The following is a 15,833-nucleotide window of genomic DNA, read 5'->3' on the forward strand; positions in this document are numbered from 1 at the left end:
CAGGGCACTATATCCCTGGGTGTGGACTAGTGAGCAGGGCACTATATCCCTGGGTGTGGGCTAGTAAGCAGAGCACTATATCCCTGGGTGTGGGCTAGTAAGCAGGGCACTGTATCCCTGGGTGTGGAAAGGTGAGCAGGGCACTATATCCCTGGGAGTGGGCTAGTAAGCAGGGCACTATATCCCTGGGTGTGGGCTAGTAAGCAGGGCACTGTATCCCTGGGTGTGGAAGGGTGAGCAGGGCACTATATCCCTGCGTTTGGGCTAGTAAGCAGGGCACTATATCCCTGGGTGTGGGCTAGTGAGCAGGGCACTATACCCCTGGGTGTGGGCTAGTAAGCAGGGCACTGTATCCCTGGGTGTGGGCTAGTGAGCAGGGCACTATATCCATGGGTGTGGGCTAGTAAGCAGGGCACTATATCCCTGGGTGTGGGCTAGTGAGCAGGGCACTATATCCCTGGGTGTGGACTAGTGAGCAGGGCACTATACCCCTGGGTGTGGGCTAGTAAGCAGGGCACTGTATCCCTGGGTGTGGAAGGGTGAGCAGGGCACTATATCCCTGGGTGTGGACTAGTGAGCAGGGGTACTATATCCCTGGGTGTGGAAGGGTGAGCAGGGCACTATATCCCTGGGTGTGGTCTAGTGAGCAGGGCACTATATCCCTGGGTGTGGAAGGGTGAGCAGGGCACTATATCCCTGGGTGTGGGCTAGTAAGCAGGGCACTGTATCCCTGGGTGTGGACTAGTGAGCAGGGCACTATATCCCTGGGTGTGGAAGGGTGAGCAGGGCACTGTATCCCTGGGTGTGGAAGGGTGATCAGGGCACTATATCCCTGGGTGTGGACTAGTGAGCAGGGCACTATATCCCTGTGTGTGGGCTAGTGAGCAGGGCACTATATCCCTGGGTGTGGGCTAGTAAGCAGGGCACTGTATCCCTGGGTGTAGAAGGGTGAGCAGGGCACTATATCCCTGGGTGTGGGCTAGTGAGCAGGGCACTAAATCCCTGGGTGTGGACTAGTGAGCAGGGCACTATATCCCTGGGTGTGGACTAGTGAGCAGGGCACTATATCCCTGGGTGTGGAAGGGTGAGCAGGGCACTATATCCCTGGGTGTGGGCTAGTGAGCAGGGCACTATATCCCTGGGTGTGGACTAGTGAGCAGGGCACTATATCCCTGGGTGTGGACTAGTGAGCAGGGCACTATATCCCTGGGTGTGGAAGGGTGATCAGGGCACTATATCCCTGGGTGTGGACTAGTGAGCAGGGCACTATATCCCTGGGTGTGGGCTAGTGAGCAGGGCACTATATCCCTGGGTGTGGGCTAGTAAGCAGGACACTGTATCCCTGGGTGTAGAAGGGTGAGTAGGGCACTATATCCCTGGGTGTGGGCTAGTGAGCAGGGCACTAAATCCCTGGGTGTGGACTAGTGAGCAGGGCACTATATCCCTGGGTGTGGACTAGCGAGCAGGGCGCTATATCCCTGGGTGTGGATGGGTGAGCAGGGCACTATATCCCTGGGTGTGGGCTAGTGAGCAGGGCACTATATCCCTGGGTGTGGACTAGTGAGCAGGGCACTATATCCCTGGGTGTGGAAGGGTGAGCAGGGCACTATATCCCTGGGTGTGGGCTAGTGAGCAGGGCACTATATCCCTGGGTGTGGACTAGTGAGCAGGGCACTATATCCCTGGGTGTGGACTAGTGAGCAGGGCACTATATCCCTGGGTGTGGAAGGGTGATCAGGGCACTATATCCCTGGGTGTGGACTAGTGAGCAGGGCATTATATCCCTGGGTGTGGGCTAGTGAGCAGGGCACTATATCCCTGGGTGTGGGCTAGTAAGCAGGACACTGTATCCCTGGGTGTAGAAGGGTGAGCAGGGCACTATATCCCTGGGTGTGGGCTAGTGAGCAGGGCACTAAATCCCTGGGTGTGGACTAGTGAGCAGGGCACTATATCCCTGGGTGTGGACTAGCGAGCAGGGCACTATATCCCTGGGTGTGGATGGGTGAGCAGGGCACTATATCCCTGGGTGTGGGCTAGTGAGCAGGGCACTATATCCCTGGGTGTGGACTAGTGAGCAGGGCACTATATCCCTGGGTGTGGAAGGGCGAGCAGGGCACTATATCCCTCAGTAAAAAAACCGAGAAGCAGAGCTCCAGTGAAGAGGAGGACTTTTTGGGACACTTGGGAAAGGGGGGAAGCCCCACATTCTGAGAGAGGCAGAGAGGGCTTGTGGCCCACAGCAGATGTGATAAACACTAAATGGTAGAGCGAATTATACAGAAGACCTTCTGGAACTGTATGAATGTCTGTTTTTTCTGTTGTAGCTGTTTGTTTATAATCCTGAGTGCAAGGACTACGTTTCCCAAGGATCTTTATGTTATAGCCATCCTGAACCAATTTCCATCCAATAGTCTTATGTTCTACTTTTTTTGTAATGAAACCCTTCATGCTTATTCTTTCAGTAGTTGTGTGTTCCCTCGGCCAGGTGACGTTGTACAGAAGTGAGACACCGTTCCCACCTGCCTGCTCGTTCTCAGACTCTCAGAAACATTCACCCAACTTCCCTCTAAAAGGATGCACCAGAGTTTTGCTATATTTTGCAAACCTACAGAACAAAGTCCACCAATGTCAAAAGAACAAACGCCAAAGGAACACACGAAGGGGGAAGATGCAAACTGGTATTAGTCTCCTCGTGTTACCTGAGCAGGCTCGTCGACACCCAGTGTTACCAAGTACTTAAATATACAAACCAAACTCAATGAAAATAGCTGCTCTTCAACGGAGCGTGCTACACCGGTGCTCCACACCCCGCGCTTATACATGCCTGGTGACACAAGCCATTTCCCCCAGTAACATGTTTTTATCTGTAGCCCCCCTACCCTATCCTACACTATGCTCCCCTGGCATGAGAACATGCAGCCTGAATTCACAGGCAGCACGCCTGCGCCCACCGACACGGACTGGCAACCATTTGTCACGGCTCGCTCCCTTCGCTCCCGTTCCCGCCACTTGGGGGCATGTTTTGGGGTTTCTTCCCTACTGGACATTTCCTCCGAACCTTATGCTACGGTGTCCTGATGAATTGGGAGCGCTAAAACCTTATTTCCCAAATTACTTCCCTTCCGGATCCATCCCAGGTTTTTGGCAGCCAGCATGCTACTGCTACTATAATCAAATGACTATGCTTCCCAGAATGCCTGGCTCACTGCCTCACCTCCTCCCTTGCAGGACAAGGCTGGGTGGAGGATAGGCAACACCTGTGGCTGCAGGTGCAGCAGGCGACACGCCTGAGGGGTGTGCTCGTTAAGCAGCTTTAAAAGCCTCAGTCTGCTTCAGTCCAGCGCTGGTCATTGTTGCAGCGTTCCTGTCGTGACTGGTCCCTTGTTCCTGGTTCCTAGTTTTTGTGCCCAGTTCTAGTTAGTGTTTCTTGTTCCTTGTCCTGGAATTCGTATTTTGTATGCCTAATTGATTTCTGCCTTTTGGAAATCCCTTTCTCCCTTTCTCTGTCTGCAGGCAGCCTTTCTCTGAGCTTTCCTTTTGCTGTAGCCCAATTGCCTGTGTTCACTGTTTCCTAGAAATTGCCCTTTGCTACTGAAAGACTTGTTGCATTAATCTTTCCTTTACAGGTTTAGTTTCCTGCCTTTTCACCTTGGATGGGTGGGAAAGATTCCCTTTTGAAATCGTTTTCACTGCTCCTGATCCTTGCCTTCTATTGGGATCCATGCCATGTTTTCCTTTACACTTTTACATTTATTTCCTATTTTATTATTAGGTGTGGGAAGCTGTTGTAACTAGCTCCTGTGTGATTATCTTTTGTTTTCCACACTGTACTATTCCTTCTTGCCTCTTGATTTGGGTTTAGGTATTTAGTCATCCTCACTCTTTGCCTTTACTGCATTCTGGGTTCTTGTTTGATTTACAGGGTTGTGGGTTAGTACTGACTTTTGAGTGGTCTTTCCGGTCCTCGTGAATACGGACATCCAAGTGGTCTTTCCGGTCTTCGTGAGTACTAGCATTCATGTGGTCATTCCGGTCCTTGTGAGTACTGTTTCCAAATTCCTTATCCAGTACCGTCTAGAGTGTCAGCTTACAGATTCTGTCCCTGCTTGCCCTCTATGTGGGCTTAGCGCTGTCAGTATCTGTAATAGCATAGTGGGTAAGGAGTTTGCCGACTTTCCTTTCAGTCATAAGGAGGTTCTAAGTGCTTACCCTACATTCCTTTTCTTATAGTGGTATACACGAGTCTTGGGTATTGAATGCACGTTGTTATATTCAAGGTTGTTTACTGTGTATTTTGTGCACATTTCCCCTGCCATATCCATCGCCTTCTTCCTTTCCTGACACCATTTACATCTCTGTGGGATCCAGGAGCCCCTCACCAAGTTACCAGCAGGATTCAGTTGGCATTTTTAAAGGATTCCGTCCTAAAAGCACCTTGCATATCACCGTGCCTTGGTGGCAGGGTTCTGGCCGACTTTGCTCTGAGACACCAACACCCACCATTATCGCTAGGCTGCAGGCTTAACTAGGATAGGTAGCTTCTGCTGGCAGAAACCACTGCTCTCTACACAGGCTGGGACCACACTGAGTGTGCACTGGGACGTCAGTGCCCCCACGCCGTGACGTGCACATGAATCATTTCAAGGGAAGTCTTTTGCACAGCGTTGCCTCCCTGATGAGTCCCGACTAGGCTGAAACACGCGTCCCCGACTAGGCTGATGGTACTCTTGTTCAGAGGAGACTTGCCTAGCATTGCGTTGCTGGTCTGCCCAGGTGGGTGGGACCAGACTGATATGCCAATGGATATTTCTTCTCTGTCATGGGTGGTTGTAGACACTCCTGATCGGGAACCTACTCATAGAACAGGTTCTTTGGCCGTGTTTGTTCTCAGTAGAGGAGCTCCCAGACCTTCTGTATATAAGTCCTTTTGTATGTTTGCTCCCAGATATGTACTCCCAGTAATGGACCCGGCCGGGGATCCTTGTGATGTCTGCTTCATCAGAAGCAGCGTTTCAGATTGCGGTCATGCGCAGGCTCACGTGCTGTGGGCGCATGAAGGCGAGGGAGGATCATTGAGACGCATGGACCCAAAGGAGATGTTGAAGGGACTAATTGATTACTAATGAACTAACTAATGAACAGAAAAGGTTCGATGTCTTCTTCTCATCTTCCTTGCTCCTAAATACCCTCTCCTCATCCCCCTGCCTCCTCGGTCTTCAAATGTCTACCAGTTCTCCTCCTCCTGCACTTTGGTTTCCTCCACCCTCTCCAGGGTCACCACCTCAACCTGCATCCTCCACTTTTCAAACCTTCAAATTAACAGCCTCCTCCTGAACCTTCACCTCTTACAAAGTCTCCTGCTTTACCTCCTCTGTCAATTTTACCTTCTCCAAACCCTCCTGTTTCACATACTCGTGCTCCTTAATCGTCTCCAACCTCTCCCACCTCACCACCTCCCCCTGCACCTTCCCCTTCTCCACCCTCTCCCACCTCACCTCCCCCTGCACCTTCCCCTTCTCCACCCTCTCCCACCTCACCTCCCCCTGCACCTTCCCCTTCTCCACCCTCTCCCACCTCACCTCCCCCTGCACCTTCCCCTTCTCCACCCTCTCCCACCTCACCTCCCCCTGCACCTTCCCCTTCTCCACCCTCTCCCACCTCACCTCCCCCTGCACCTTCCCCTTCTCCACCCTCTCCCACCTCACCTCCCCCTGCACCTTCCCCTTCTCCACCCTCTCCCACCTCACCACCTCCCCCTGCACCTTCCCCTTCTCCACCCTCTCCCACCTCACCTCCCCCTGCACCTTCCCCTTCTCCACCCTCTCCCACCTCACCTCCCCCTGCACCTTCCAGTTCTCCACCCCCTCCCACCTCACCACCTCCTCCTGCACCTTCCCCTTCTCCACCCTCTCCCACCTCACCACCTCCCCCTGCACCTTCCCCTTCTCCACCCTCTCCCACCTCACCACCTCCTCCTGCACCTTCCCCTTCTCCACCCTCTCCCACCTCACCTCCCCCTGCACCTTCCCCTTCTCCACCCTCTCCCACCTCACCTCCCCCTGCACCTTCCCCTTCTCCACCCTCTCCCACCTCACCTCCCCCTGCACCTTCCCCTTCTCCACCCTCTCCCACCTCACCTCCCCCTGCACCTTCCCCTTCTCCACCCTCTCCCACTTCACCTACTCCTTCTCTAACCCCTCCCACTGCGCAAAGGAAAATGTCGAATTTTCACCCTACCATTTCGCTGCATATATATGTGGGGGGTGGGTAAAGTCATAATAAATATGGGGAGGGGCAGGGGGGCTGTATTTATGCTGTAACATGCGCTCAAAAAGAAAGAGAAAATCGAAATGTTCGTTTGCGCAGTAAATCATGCACAGTGATCGCACAGATGTTATGTGCTCGTCTTATACTCCACCAGCCCCCGCCCCTGGAGTTGGTCTTAGGATGGTGGGTGGCAGGTGTGCAGAGTCCAGACAGTGGACCTGTGGTTGGTCCAATCTTCCTCCTGGGCGGTGTTTCCTGCCAGTTTGTGTTTTTGGCTCCACCCCCTTTCTTTCCTCATACTGAGGCGTCCTCCCAGCAGTCCGCCATTTTGAACCTTCAGAGTCCATTGGTCCATGGAGGGTGTGGAGCATCTGGCAGTCGGCGGGTCCCGCGTGTTATTGTCTGCATCTTCCTGAAGCTACGCGATAACATATGTACACCTTTGAAGACACACACTTTTGGCGTCTGCCACTCACCGTGGAGTCGCTTCACACTCACAGCAAGCCCCACGCCTTTCCATAGGCTACAATGTGCACACACGTGTCAAAAACAAAATCTTTGCGGTTCACCTGAATTGTCAACTGAAAAGGTTGTGAGTAATGCTTATGGGCAAACTGAACATTTGTGTTCGCGAGAGCCTACGCCCACGTAAAGTTGGTTTGTCCATGGGGCTGACAAGCTGCCAACAAGCAATCACACCCTTGAAAATACCAGTCTTGTAGGATGGGTGTTAAAATGTTTTGTCAGAACCTAATCTGGTCAGAGAAGCCAACTTAATAGTACACACGGTTTAAACTTAGGTCTAACCAAACCCTCATTGGTAGTATGTCTGAATAGTATAGCCTATACGACTCAAGAGCAGGTAGGTTTGGTGTAAGCACAGCTAACAAAAGCAAAGACTGGTAAGCAACAGAGGCCAAAAGGCTAGGTACTGAACACTATATGTATTAAACAACAGGTTGCATCGGGTTAAACACACTACTGTGGCAAATAAAGTTCTATACACATGTATAGGTGTATAGGTCAAACCTGGCGGGAGTGACACCTCCCTCCCGCCTGTTGGACTCGGAATCAGCCGGTCCAGAAACAGCAGTGGCGGCGGATTTACCGCCACTGTTGTTTCCGGACCGACTGACTTGTAATGAGGCTCGATGAGTCTTAAGTTTGAAGATCCCATTGGCAAATATTTACACATACTTAAAAACGCCGGTAGGTTTCTGGTTCCACACCCCACCATAACGCAATCCCTGCTCTTCAGGGGACACCAGTCATCAATTTTGACTCTGCGTAGAAACTTCAGAACGGAGCTTCTGACTATACCTGGACCTGTTCTTAGGCGAAGCCATGCCAATACTTTATTTCGTAAGGCTTCCCTTGGTTCTCTCTCACAGGGTTCATCAACATTAGTGATAATAAAGTTCCTATGGTCAGTGACAAGGTCTCTAATAAGGCCATCCCTAGGGATAGACATGTAGGACTTGCTTAAGCGTAGACTCTGTAGGTTAGCTGGTTTGGGAACAATATGCACAGACCCAGACATGCCAGCCAGGCACGACTTTGCTTTTCTAATGGGAGCGGGAGGAACAGTGTTGGCAGACTGTGAGGAGTCAGTTCTAAGAGTAGCTGTCGAGGCAGAAACAGACTTCACTGACAGCGTTACAGAACAATTCAAACATGCGGACCAACCCAGTGTGGCTTGTCCCTGGTTATCTGAATTCTCAGGAGACAGATCAGTTTGACAGAAGCTATCCACTTTGTTCGTGACCACATGTACTTCTGAAGATGCATGAGAGTCAGAAAGACGAAGGTTCCCAGTTTTAAACAAATGATGACTCTTAACAGATTTCCGTACATGTTCCGTCCAAGCCGTAAAGTCGTTAGGGTTTGTACACTTGTTAAGATCGAATGTGTCATGCCTGTGCCACTGACGCACACATTGGCAACCATCATGGGCTATTTGGAACTCATTTATTTTCATAATACCCATTGAACAACCCCTAATCACACTTTGGTCCTTAATTTCCATTTGCACGACTTTGGTACTTTCTTATTTAATTCAGCTAACTACATGTACCATAAGGCACCTTGCTACAGCTATCAATTCCTGGCTATTCCCATTCATCAGTATTGGAACCACAATCCCCAGAAGCCCGAGCGATCAGTGCTGTTTCCACCTTCTCAGGACCAGAGAGGGAGGAGGCAGATTACCTTCAGGTGGGCTGCTCCAGGTGCTGCCAATTAGCCTGCCTCAGTACAGGGCAGGGCTGTATTTAAGCAGCTGCCTGCAGGAGCTCAGTCTCTTGCATCAAGAGTGTCCCATCCCATTTTTGCCTTGAGCCACGATTTTGAATGCTGTTCCTGTTGCCATTTCATCCGGCTTCTGATTCCAGCACTCCTTGCTGCCCTGCTCCGCTGGGCTCCCTGCCTAGCCTAGCCTGATTTGCATATGGTCTTTCCCCTTCTGTAATGGCTTGGCAGGCGAAGAACAATGGTCTGGAGGGTTGCCCAGAGCAATGCCAGAGGTTAAGATTCATTCTAAACCTTCCAGCCATCACATCTTTTGCTTTGCTCTTGTCACCCCGAGTGGGACGGGTATGCCCAGACGTGGGTCCCGTGCCTGCTGGGCCTAGAGACCCAAGCTACTCCTCACTGATGAAGCCCAACAAGGCTGAAACATGTCTGGGGATGCTTGTGGTCTCGTGCAGAAGGGATGTGACCTAGCAGTTCGGGCTGGACTACCCCTTTGGGGGTGGGGCCTAGCCTGATTTGCATATGGTCTTTCCCCTTCTGTAATGGCTTGGCAGGCGAAGAACGATGGTCTGGAGGGTTGCCCAGAGCAATGCCAGAGGTTAAGATTCATTCTAAACCTTCCAGCCATCACATCTTTTGTTTTGCTCTTGTCACCCCGAGTGGGACGGGTATGCCCAGACGTGGGTCCCGTGCCTGCTGGGCCTAGAGACCCAAGCTACTCCTCACTGATGAAGCCCAACAAGGCTGAAACATGTCTGGGGATGCTTGTGGTCTCGTGCAGAAGGGATGTGACCTAGCAGTTTGGGCTGGACTACCCCTTTGCGGGTGGGGCCTAGCCTGATTTGCATATGGTCTTTCCCCTTCTGTAATGGCTTGGCAGGCGAAGAACGATGGTCTGGAGGGTTGCCCAGAGCAATGCCAGAGGTTAAGATTCATTCTAAACCTTCCAGCCATCACATCTTTTGTTTTGCTCTTGTCACCCCGAGTGGGACGGGTATGCCCAGACGTGGGTCCCGTGCCTGCTGGGCCTAGAGACCCAAGCTACTCCTCACTGATGAAGCCCAACAAGGCTGAAACATGTCTGGGGATGCTTATGGTCTCGTGCAGAAAGAATGTGACCTAGCAGTTCGGGCTGGACTACCCCTTTGGGGGTGGGGCCTAGCCTGATTTGCATTTGGTCTTTCCCCTTCTGTAATGGCTTGGCAGGCGAAGAACGATGGTCTGGAGGGTTGCCCAGAGCAATGCCAGAGGTTAAGATTCATTCTAAACCTTCCAGCCATCACATCTTTTGTTTTACTCCCTGCCTTGCAGCCTGTTACACTCTTCTGCCTGCAGCCCTGGTCCTCTGGGCTCCCTGCCTCGCTGCCCTGCTCCTGAGGGCTCGCTCCTTGCTGCACTGCTCCTCTTGGCTCCCTGCCTCGCTGCCCTGCTCCTCTGGGCTCCCTGCCTTGCAGTCTGCTACACTCCTCTGCCTGCAGCCCAGGTCCTCTGGGCTCCCTGCCTCGCTGCCCTGCTCCTCTGGGCTCTCTGTCTGCACCCTACTACAGCTCTCGGTCCTGCTCCTCTGGACTCCCTGCCTCACTGCCCTGCTCCTCTGGGCTCGCTCCTTGCTGCCCAGCTCCTCTGGGCTCTCTGTCCACAGCCTACTACAGCTCTCTGTCCTGCTCCTCTGGGCTCCCTGCCTCACTGCCCTGCTCCTCTGGGCTTACTCCTTGCTGCCCTGCTCCTCTGGGCTCTCTGTCCGCAGCCTACTACAGCTCTCTGTCCTGCTCCTCTGGACTCCCTGCCTTGCAGCCTACTACAGTCCTCTGCAGTTTTCAACAGTTTGCCTGCACCTTGTGCCATCCGATACTCCAGCCCTGCTTCCTTGTTTGCAGCCCCCCTGTTTCCTGGTTACTGCTCACTTGCACTCTTCCTTGTTTGCAACCCCTGTTCTTGATCCATGTCCTTCTCTTCCTTGAGTCTTCTGTCCTCCCCTTAGGTTATCCATTTCAGTAATACTGTTTCTGTACAGACACCCACAGCTGTTGTTCCCAGCCATGTGATACAGAGTGGGATCCTGTAATAGCAATCTGTGCAGAAGGCTGGAGTTTCCAAAGGTCAGCGGAACACTCTTTCCCATTTCTGCATACACCCCAAGAGGGAATCCAGTTTGTTTGTACCTTTTTATTCTCTGCCCTTTTTGTTCACAGCTACTGTTTCCTACTCTTCTTTCTTGTTGAGCTTCCTGCTGCGTGTGCTTATCCGTCACCTTACATCAGCACAGCCACCCAAAACCTACCTGGGTGCCCGGTGCCACTCTTGACAGAGTGCCATCCTTGACAGAAGGTGATTTGGGCCTGAAAGAGCTTAGGAATTTAGGAAATTAGGAATTTTGCTGAGGATACGAGCCAAACGATGGGCTAGGGTGCAGATTGATAATGGAGCTATCTTTATACGGAAGGTAAATTCAAATAGCAGAAGACATCCAGGGAGCACAGCAGCTTTCTAAGTGTTTGACAGGAGAAGTCCCAGACACAAGGGCCATGGCCCTATCAGGGGAGGTACCCATATCAAGGAGCAGCACCAAGTGGAAATCAACAGTAGATGCCCCCGGCAGCACGCTGTAGCATGCACATGGACCTTAGTAAGGTCAGAAGGCGGGTCCGTTAGCTTTCTGTGGAGTCTCTGCCTCCTACGCAGGCTAAAAGCCAGTACTTCAGACATGCGATTTTTGGTGGGCGCCGGTGACATTTCTGCAGCCTTTAAAGTCATGGCGCCCTGTTTAGACAACATCGAGACATGAGGGGCCAGTGTTCCTGGGTTCGTGGGCTTGTGTGGAGAAGGATCAGACGTAGACGTTAAGTGTGCAAAGATAGAAGCCACTAGTCGCAAAGACAAATGCACTACACGTATATCACTTAGTTATATATGACAAAGAGAACCTGATGCAGGCTTACCCACCTTCAGCCGTGAGTCGTAAAAGACCGTGGAAGGCACAGATAAGCGCCTCAGGGCGCAGTAATGGGGAGAAAGCAGCCCGCAGCCTGGAAGCTTACTCGCCCACGCAGCAAAATGTCAGAACACTGCAAGCGCTGCAACCGCAGAAGGAATGCTGGCGAACTGACCCACAGTGACCGGTCCCAGCATCCTAGAAGATTAGAGGAAGGGACCTACTAACGGGCCTAAGGAACGTCAGGCTGCACTGCAGCGTTGAGCGTTGCAGCCGCCTCCGACATTCAGCTCGGTCAGCTTACACACAGAAGAGAATTGGGCTTCCCTAGATGGAGATGCATGCCGCTTGACTCCTAAACTCATGACCGCCTGGACTGGCTCAGGACATGGCCCTAAAGACACTGATCAGTAGTCAATGCTCCAAGAGACGCCGGTGGGAGGAGAAGCAACCACTAGGACCTCAGTTTTATCACTGTTGAGTTTTAGCCATTTTCTGTGCCATCCAATCTCTATCCTCAGACAGGCAGTTCCTCAACTTCGTAGGAGGATCCACCGCCGGGGCATTAAGACGGAAAAGAATCTGCATGTCATCAGCGTAGGTGTAAAAAGTCACTCCATGGTCCGCAATCAAACTGGCTAGAGGACGCAGATAGAGATTAAACAACATGCGTGTGACAAGGAGGGCTCCCAGTGGCTCCATGTATACATTGAAGATCACTGGGGAGAGGATGGAACCCTGCGGGACTCCACAGGTGACGGGTAGCATTGGCGATCTAGAGGAGTCCATCTGAACAATCTGCATGCAGTTGGAGACTAAGGACTTGAACCAGGATAGGACAAGGTTGCTGATCCACATGAGCCGCTTTAGGATGTCCGTAAGTGCCTGGTGGTCTACTGTGTTGAATGCGTCTGAGAGGTTGAGTAGAACCAGGAAGCAGGGGGTGGCCGTCGTCAAGGATGTTGAGGGCGTTGTCGACCACCGGTATGGTTGCTGTCTCCGTGCTGCTTGTGGGTCTGAATCCAGATTGGTAGGTTTGGAAGAGATTGTTGGTGTCGATGTGTTGCTGCAGTTGTGCGCTACCGCTTTCTCGATGATCTTACCTAGAAAGGGAAGATGGGTGAGGGGGCGATAGTTACCTAGGCTGTCAGGGTCCAGAGTGTGTTTCTTTAGTAGAGGGAGGATCTGTCCTGTTTTTAGGGTAGATGGGAAGGTGCCTTGATTTAGAGAGCTGTTGATGATCTCCAGGTAGGGAAGGAGAGCTTCTGCAGGGAGGGTTTTGAGGATGGATGCTGGGAGGATATCATCTGTATACAATGTGGCTTTGCGGGTGGCCAGGGTTTCTACAAGGTCCTCTGTCGAGAGTGTCTTGAATGTTGTCCAGGGTGTGGAGATTTCACGAGGAGGGACATGGTCTGTGGATGCAGAGCTGGCATCTATGTGCTGGTGAATCTTGCTGATTTTGATGATGAAGAAGGTGTTGATGGCAGTGGATTTTTCAATGGAGTGGGGTATGGCCAAATTGGCGCACTTCTTGGCCCCTTTGAAGGCTCTGCTATTGGTGTCGGCTTCTGCTATGGTATTCTGATAGTAGGAGGCCTTGGCTGTGTTGAACAGTTGTCAGCGGGTTTCTCAGAATTCCTTGAGGAGGGCCAGGTCGGATGCAGACCTGGAGCAGCGCCAGGTTTTCTCTTGTTTCCTGATGACTCCTTTGCTGAGTTTGAGTTCTTGTGTGTTGCCGGTTGCTGACGGTTTCGGTTTGCAGGTGTGTTTTTTCAGAGGCGCGTGTCGGTCGATGGAGGCTGAGAGTGTGGCGTTGAGTGCTTCCAGTAGAGAGTCGCAGTTCGGTTGGGGGCGTTCAGTGTTAGGCAGGAATTAATGTAGTAACCCTGTGGGAGACTACACCACCCTTGTCCTCTTGCTATTAGGTAACCCACCTATTGGTATAGGTCTGCACTACACAAGTTGGTAGAGTGACTGAGTAGCCAGGCTTATCTCATGAGGGGTAATGTGAGCTGTAGAGCTGTTGCAATGAAATCCACAAATACAAGTAGCCAAGTAACACACTCAAGGTTTTAGTTATACATAATTATTTATTTATTTAACAGTAGTTTTTAAATAAGCATTCTTTAAAAAGGGCAATATATGTAACAATCAAATATACTTTAAAATACTTTTCCCAGAATCAACACAAAGCTAGTAGATACTCTTTAGAGAGGCTTTTTACACACTTCCTACACGCTGAGGTGACTTCACTAACTAGGACAGTAATGGCATGTATATATCACTAGTACACTTTGTAGATTCTGAGGTTTGTAGAAAGGAATGGTTAAGGGAAGGAAACAGGTTAAACCGTTTCTCCGAGCATGTTACTCCCCAGGAATGGTACCCACCCCTGGTGCGGGCTGACTCCCCTAGATATTTGGAGATGACTGTTCTGCCAGCGCAGCCCCCATCTTGGATTGGGCTTGAGCGACGGCTCGCCTGAGCGGTGGCGTGACCTGCCACCTTTTCTACTGGGGATTCCAGCAGCACTGGGCATTTCAGAGTGGGGCAAGGCATGGCCGGGGTCTGGTGCTTGATGTGGATGGCCTCCTTTCTGAACTATGCACATGGCTTCCTCCTCCCCTCCCCCTTACTCATCAGGTACAGTCACGAGAGGGGAAATGGCTAAGGTGAGGTGCCCTGCCTGGGCTGGAAGACAATTTTAATCAAGCCCAATATACTGGTCAGGTCAAGATCAGAGCCGTCTGGAACATCAGGGTCAAGGGTCAACAGCAACAGAAAATGGAGCAACATGTAGGCTCCCAACTCAAACTCCAAAATGCAAACCAGCGCAGCCGGATGAAGTAATGAAAGCAGCCTTGACCACTGAAGCGGTCACAATGGAGGGGCCTCTGGCGGGCATACACGGTTCAAGGTCTTCTCTGGAGAACAAGATCCAGGAGGTGAGCGTGGATGTTTCCTTAATAGGTGCAGAGAATGAGGGTCACAGAAGCAGAACAAAGATTATAATTAGAATTGTTCTTTTATAACGCGCTTAAATCCAGAGAGTGGTTTCTAGGCGCGGGATCGAACCTGTGTTGCGCTGCGTTGCCCCTGAGCTATCCTTCCTCCTGAAGAGTAAGTAATATGGAGGATGTGATGGCGCGCTTGCAATCTTAGACGGTGGGATTGGCAGCGGCCGGGAGAGTCTTGGAACATAGAGGCAAGTACGCGGAGGGTAGGTCCCGCCGCTGTAACAAGGATGAGAGCCATGGTTTAAACCTTTGCTGTCACAATTCAAAAACAGATCAGGAACGACCCTGTCATGATTTGTGCCTCACCCTGCACCTGTTCCACAAGGCCCAGGTGGAGGACCCTCATTTCAGGGCATTTAAAAGCAAATCCTGTTTGTGAAGTTGATGTGCGCTTTTAAATGCGGAGAAACTCCCCCTTATTTGCGCAAAGTGGGGGGGGGGGCGGGCATCGGAATGAGCCGTCACCCAGATACCCTTTGGGGATTGGGCTGCTTCTTTTTTGTGTGGAAGTGCGCCATCACGTGCGCCCAAAAAAAGTGTTGCGGGTCTGGCCAGTGTGTTCCTGTAGCCCCTCCACTTAAGGGGGCTTGTGCTGCAATGCAAGAAAACACAGGACACATAAACGTGAGTGTTCTCCCTTCTGGAAGCCCGGAGTACTGCCCTGTGCACCCCAAAACTAAATGAAGCCAGAGCCCTAATCCATTAGCGGATCTGCTGGGGGGGGAGGGGGGGCTGCATTGAAGGTAATGGGGAACGATGCAGCAATGGAAGTGTTTCCTAAGAGTGGGTGTTTCCACAGGTGTTCTTCCTTGGCCTCTCTGAACGGCTACCGACCGTAATAACCTACCTAAAGGGGCCATGTGACAAGCTCACGGGTAGGGTAGTGTAGGGTAGACCAGTGTTTCCTCTCCATGCCGCCCCAGGGCCCCAGGTCCCTCTGCACGGCACCCCCCTTAGTCATGCTGGTCCCAAACCAAAGCAGCCCAACTACAACCCTTGCAGTTCCACTGAAAGACACCGAGATTAGAACACGGTGCACACACGGTGCACACACAGTGCACACTAATGGTACACCCATGCACAGGGGCGTTGCTAGGGGGGGGCTAAGGGGGCTATAGCCCCTGATCTTTTGGTTGTAGCCCCGGATAGAATCTCAGGAGCTACAGCCAAAAGACTAGCTAGCCCCCAGCCCCAACAGTTCCGACATCAGCGTAGCCCCAGGTCTTTTCCAGACCTAGCAACTCCCCTGCCCATGCAGTTCACAATGGAGCAACGTCTCGCCATGTAACTGACAGTTATAGAAATGAAAGACAAGAGCCATCGAGAACCGACTGCCTCCGCCATGTTCCAGAGGACCTTGGGGG

At 51.9% G+C, this 15,833-nt stretch overlaps 1 protein-coding gene across 1 annotated transcript in view; it reads left to right on the top strand.

Moving 5' to 3' along the window:
* The window catches only part of TAPBP (TAP binding protein), a 167,616-nt gene that overhangs the window by 125,910 nt on the left and 25,873 nt on the right, over window positions 1–15,833 (top strand). The gene's annotated exons all lie outside the window — the stretch shown is intronic.

This window comes from Ambystoma mexicanum, chromosome 13, assembly GCF_040938575.1.
Source record: "Ambystoma mexicanum isolate Mex_15411 chromosome 13, UKY_AmexF1_1, whole genome shotgun sequence".
NCBI lineage: Eukaryota > Metazoa > Chordata > Amphibia > Caudata > Ambystomatidae > Ambystoma > Ambystoma mexicanum.